This window comes from Triticum urartu, chromosome 6, assembly GCF_003073215.2.
Source record: "Triticum urartu cultivar G1812 chromosome 6, Tu2.1, whole genome shotgun sequence".
NCBI lineage: Eukaryota > Viridiplantae > Streptophyta > Magnoliopsida > Poales > Poaceae > Triticum > Triticum urartu.
Genome location: NC_053027.1, coordinates 45,580,896 through 45,586,949, shown reverse-complemented (window position 1 = coordinate 45,586,949; position 6,054 = coordinate 45,580,896). Strand labels below are relative to the sequence as shown.

The following is a 6,054-nucleotide window of genomic DNA, read 5'->3' as shown; positions in this document are numbered from 1 at the left end:
GGCGCACATATGACATGGTGTTTGGTTGCAACCCGCATAAGGTGTTGTCATCACTTCTAACTAGTGGCGAGCTTACCACACAGAATCTGAACATGTAGCGCCATCTACTTAAACAAATGACAGTTCATCCTAACTACTATCAAATGACAGTTCAAATTATTAAGAGCCATTGGCTAAATAGGGGATAGTTCATCGGTGTTGCCGCTACCAGATCTTCCTCTTCCTCTTCTTCTGATTCTGCTGCTGCTTTTGCTACTACTACTGCTGCTTCTTGTTCTTCTTTCATCTTCTTCAAATCCTGCACTGACCTTTGTTAAGCCACATCGCCTCTGCCCACTCCAACCTTTTGTTCTTCCAAGTGTCATTGTCAAATGCCTCCACGCCATGGCCGGAGCTAACAACATCGTCAGGCTCGACATCTTCCTCCTCAGGCGCGTGTTTATCAAAGCCTCACTGGAGGATCCAGTTATGCAGAATGCAACAAGCAAGAACTAGCTTAACATGAGTGGAGTATGGGTGGGATGGCTTTTGATTCAGGATCTTAAACCTATTCTTCAGAGCTCCAAATGCCCTCTCAACAGTTACTCTAAAACTGGAGTGTCTGAGATTAAACAGCTCATGTGCAGTCCTAGGATAGTTCCTATCAGAGAACTCGTTGAGATGGTACCTGGTTTTCGTGAAGGATGGAAGAATACCCAAGCGACATGCATAGCCAGCATCTCCAAGGTAGAACTTGCCGTCGGGGATGTTGATCCCATCAGGTCGACTCATGCTGTTAGTGAGAATGTTAGCATCATGCATTGACCCCTCCCAGCCAGCCATCACATATGTGAACTTCAGATCAAAGTCAACAGCAGCAAGCACATTCTGACTTGTGTAGTGCTTCCTCCCCCTGTATGTTGCAGACTGTGATTTTGGAACTCTGGCAGTGACATGAGTACCATCTATTGCCCCAATGCAATCCTGAAAATGGCATCACAAACCTGTGTTAGTGCTCAACTTGAACAATACAAGCATATGAAGCCATGAAAAAGTGTATATTGTCAATGCTCACCTTGAAGTATGGATGCCATCTTGGGCTTCCCTGAATCTTGGGTGGAGTCTGACCAGATGGTCTCCTGATCATCTCTCTTCTAAGCTCCCCAATAGCAAAAAGCACTTGCTTGAAGTACCTAGAGATGGTCTCCATTGATCTTCTGAACGTGTTGTGAATGACCCTGAACCTCTGGTTATGGCCAACAATATGGAGGAACATGGTCACTTGCTCTTCGACACTGGTGTTGATGTTATCTTGTAGCAGCTCCTTGCTCCTGAAGGTCTCAACAAGCCTGGCAAATGGTGCTCTTTTCATTCGAAGCATCCATAGAGCCTCGACGTCATTGCAGTTGTAGATGTAGTTCAGATTTTGGATCCTCTCCTGTTCCCGGGGAAACAATGGACCATAGAGGATCAAAGGTCTCCTAGCACGACGAACAACTCTCTGGTGTATGAACATGACCCATGCCTGAATCACACTAATCAGTGCTGCTGCCTGGATTATCAGCCTCATCCGTGCGTCCATAACCTAGTCGACATCGACGGTTCGTTCAGTGGGAAATCGATTCTACACCTAGCTTAACAGCCTAACCACTAAGCTAACAAAGGGGGGAGGGGGTGCTGCTTACCGGTATCAGAGACGAGGACGGCGTAGGGGGAGCCATGGACCGGACGGTGGCCAACAACAAGGGGAGTACCAGATCCGCCGCAAAAACCGCCGCCTCTTCCGCCGCCGCCTATAGCGCAGATCTGAAATCGCAGCCGTCGCCGGTGGTGAGGCAGTAGGGAAGAAAAGGGGGCAGTGGCTATGGGTGAGCGAGTGAAAGGGGGTGAGGCTAAATTGGCGATGGGACGGCGCGCCAGATTTCCATCTCCCGCCATCCCCCCTTGCTCCCGCCCGTGCGACCTCACGCCGCACTTAGCCTGGCTCGCGAGAAACTGCCGATCCGAGCGTTTTCAGCGAGCCAGGCTCTGGGCTGCTTTGAGAAGCGTGCGATGCAGGCCCAACAGGAAACCAGGCAACCAAACAGGCCTCTCCCTTCCCGCACGGGTCTGGTTGGGCAACCAAACACGCCCTTGGCGTATAGCCTGTGCAGCCAGCTAGGATGGCCTCCAATGGCGTTTGGGATGTAGACGCATAATCAAGGTGAACTGATCTCGACTAAGGTTGTCCGTAGTGTAAGTATCATACTGTAGTTAGTCTTATGCTAGACAATTTCGATGAGATGACATAGAATTAAACAAACAAACAAACAAATAAATAGATAAATAAATGGTTAAGTATCATATTATTGATACTGTATCATAATATATTTATACTACTATATGTCTTACATGATAATAAACAAAGCCATCTAGAGATACTAATCTATGATACTACCAACTACCAGCAGCCTAATCCTATTGATAATCGTCACCTTCGGAATGACCGGTGGCGGTGATTTTCTTCACGAATTAACACAAAGGACTACGAGCTTTTCCTTTAAAACATTAATCCTCTGTGCATAGTCGGGTACATCGACTGGCATCTTTCCTTTTTATACACGGTGAGACATGTTAGAAGATTCCTAGAATTAGGAGTCACATGCATAAAACCACCACATTCATGTCCTGATTTACAGAAAGCCAACACTTTCCAATTCATGGCATTTTTCACCGCACACACCGCCTGATAGTGGCAAAAAACACTGAGCAATTTTTAAGCTGTTTTTGAAATGGCAAATCACGCACGTGGTGACAGGGGTGATCGTGCTGGGAAAAGGCCATTAACAGTGGGGGTGGGGTCGGGACGGCCTCGGTCAGAGGTGCATGTGTTGGAAATATGCCCTAGAGGCAATAATAAAATGGTTATTATTGCATTTCCTTGTTCATGATAATTGTCTATTGTTCATGCTATAATTGTATTAACCGGAAACCGTAATACATGTGTGAATACATATACCACAACATGTCACTAGTAAGCCTCTAGTTGACTAGCTCGTTGATCAATAGATGGTCATGGTTTCCTGACCATGGACATTGGATGTCATTTATAATGGGATCACATCATTAGGAGAATGATGTGATCGACAAGACCCAATCTTAAGCGTAGCACAAGATCGTGTAGTTCGTTTGCTAAATCTTTTCTAATGTCAAATATCATTTCCTTAGACCATGACATTGTGCAACTCCCGGATACCGTAGGGATGCTTTGGGTGCACCAAACGTCACAACGTAACTGGGTGGCTATAAAGGTGCACTACGGGTATCTCCGAAAGTGTATGTTGGGTTGGCACAAATCGAGACTGGGATTTGTCACTCCGTGTAAACGGAGAGGTATCTCTGGGCCCACTCGGTAGGACATCATTATAATGTGCACAATGTGACCAAGGAGTTGATCACGGGATGATGTGTTACGGAATGAGTAAAGAGACTTGCTGGTAACGAGATTGAACAAGGTATCGGGATACCGACGATCGAATATCGGGCAAGTACTATACCGGTAGACAAAGGGAATTGTATATGGGATTGATTGAATCCTCGACATCGTGGTTCATCCGATGAGATCATCGTGGAGCATGTGGGAGACAACATGGGTATCCAGATCCCGCTGTTGGTTATTGGCCTGAGAGTTGTCTCTGTCATGACTACGTGTCTCCCGAACCCGTAGGGTCTACACACTTAAGGTTCGGTGACGCTAGAGTTGTAGAGATATTAGTATGCGGTTAACCGAAAGTTGTTTGGAGTCCCAGATGAGATCCCGGACGTCACGAGGAGTTCCGGAATGGTCCGGAGGTAAAGATATATATATATATATATATATATATATATAGGAAGTCCAGTTTCGGCCACCGGGAGAGTTTCGGGGTCACCGGTATTGTACCGGGACCACCGGATGGGGCCACCTGTTGGGGATCGTAGCAGAAATTTAAAATTTTCTACGCATCACCAAGATCAATCTATGGAGTAATCTAGCAACGAGGGGAAGGGGAGTGCATCTACATACCCTTGTAGATCGCTAAGCGGAAGCGTTACAAGAACGCGGATGAAGGAGTCGTACTCGTAGCGATTCAGATCGTGGTTGATTCCGATCTAAGCGCCGAACAACGACGCCTCCGCGTTCAACACACGTGCAGCCCGGTGACGTCTCCCACGCCTTGATCCAGCAAGGGGAGAAGGAGAGGTTGGGGAAGACTCCGTCCAGCAGCAGCACGACGGCGTGGTGGTGGTGGAGGGGCGCGGAACTCCAGCAGGGCTTTGCCAAGCACTACGAGAGACGAGGAGGGAGAGGGGTAGGGCTGCGCCAACAGGGGAAGAACTTCGTGTGTTGGGCTGCCCCTTTGCCTCCACTATATATAGGGGGAGAGGGAGGGCTGCGCCCCCACCTAGGGTTTCCACCCTAGGGGTGGCGGCAGCCCCAATCCCCATCTGGGGTGGCGGCCAAGTGGGGGGGAGAGGGAGGCGCACCAGGCATGGGCCTTAGGGCCCATCTGCCCTTAGGGTTCGCCCCCTCTTCTCTCTAGGCGCATGGGCCTTGGTGGGGAGGCGCCCCAGCCCACCAAGGGGCTGGTCCCTTCTCACACTTGGCCCATGTATGCCTCCGGGGCCCGTGGCCCCTCCCGGTGGTCCCGGTACACTACCGGTGATGCCCGGGACACTTCTGGTGGCCAAAACCATACTTCCTATATATCAATATTTACCTCCGGACCATTCCGGAACTCCTCGTGACGTTCGGGATCTCATCCGGGACTCCGAACAACATTCGGTAACCGCATACATACTTTCCCTATAACCCTAACGTCATCGAACCTTAAGTGTGTAGACCCTACGGGTTCGGGAGTCATGCAGACATGGCCGAGACAACTCTCCGGTCAATAACCAATAGCGGGATTTGGATACCCATGTTGGCTCCCACATGCTCCACGATGATCTCATCAGATGAACCACGATGTCAAGGATTCAATCAACCTCGTATACAATTCCCTTTGTCTATCGGTACGATACTTGCCCGAGATTCGATCGTCGGTATCCCGATACCTTGTTCAATCTCGTTACCGGCAAGTCTCTTTACTCGTTCCGTAACACATCATCCCGTGATCAACTCCTTGGTCACATTGTGCACATTCTGATGATGTCCTACCGAGTGGGCCCAGAGATACCTCTCCGTTACACGGAGTGACAAATCCCAATCTCGATTCGTGCCAACCCAACAGACACTTTCGGAGATACCCGTAATGCACCTTTATAGCCACCCAGTTACGTTGTGACGTTTGGCACACCCAAAGCACTCCTACGGTATCCGGGAGTTGCACAATCTCATAGTCTAAGGAAATGATACTTGACATTAGAAAAGCTTTAGCATACGAACTACACGATCTTGTGCTAGGCTTAGGATTGGGTCTTGTCCATCACATCATTCTCCTAATGATGTGATCCCGTTATCAACGACATCCAATGTCCATGGTCAGGAAACCGTAACCATCTATTGATCAACGAGCTAGTCAACTAGAGGCTTACTAGGGACATGGTGTTGTCTATGTATCCACACATGTATTTGAGTTTCCTATCAATACAATTCTAGCATGGATAATAAACGATTATCATGAACAAGGAAATATGATAATAACCAATTTATTATTGCCTCTAGGGCATATTTCCAACAGTCTCCCACTTGCACTAGAGTCAATAATCTAGTTCACATCGCCATGTGATTAACACTCACAGGTCACATCGCCATGTGACCAACATCCAAAGAGTTTACTAGAATCAATAATCTAGTTCACATCACTATGTGATTAACACTCAATGAGTTCTGGGTTTGATCATGTTATTCTTGTGAGAGAGGTTGTAGTCAACGGGTCTGCCATATTTAGATCCCTATGTATTTCGCAAAACTTTATGTCATATCATAGATGCTGCTACCACGTTCCACTTGGAGCTATCCCAAATTGTTGCTCCATTATACGTATCCGGTATCTCTACTCAGAGCTATCCGGATAGATGTTAAGCTTGCATCGACGTAACTCTTTACGTCGAACT

General features: G+C 47.8%; 1 pseudogene; it reads right to left on the bottom strand.

Annotated features, from left to right (window-relative positions):
* Positions 1-291: 291 nt before the first annotated feature.
* LOC125516524 lies at positions 292-1,561 on the bottom strand (annotated as a pseudogene).
* Positions 1,562-6,054: the final 4,493 nt, after the last annotated feature.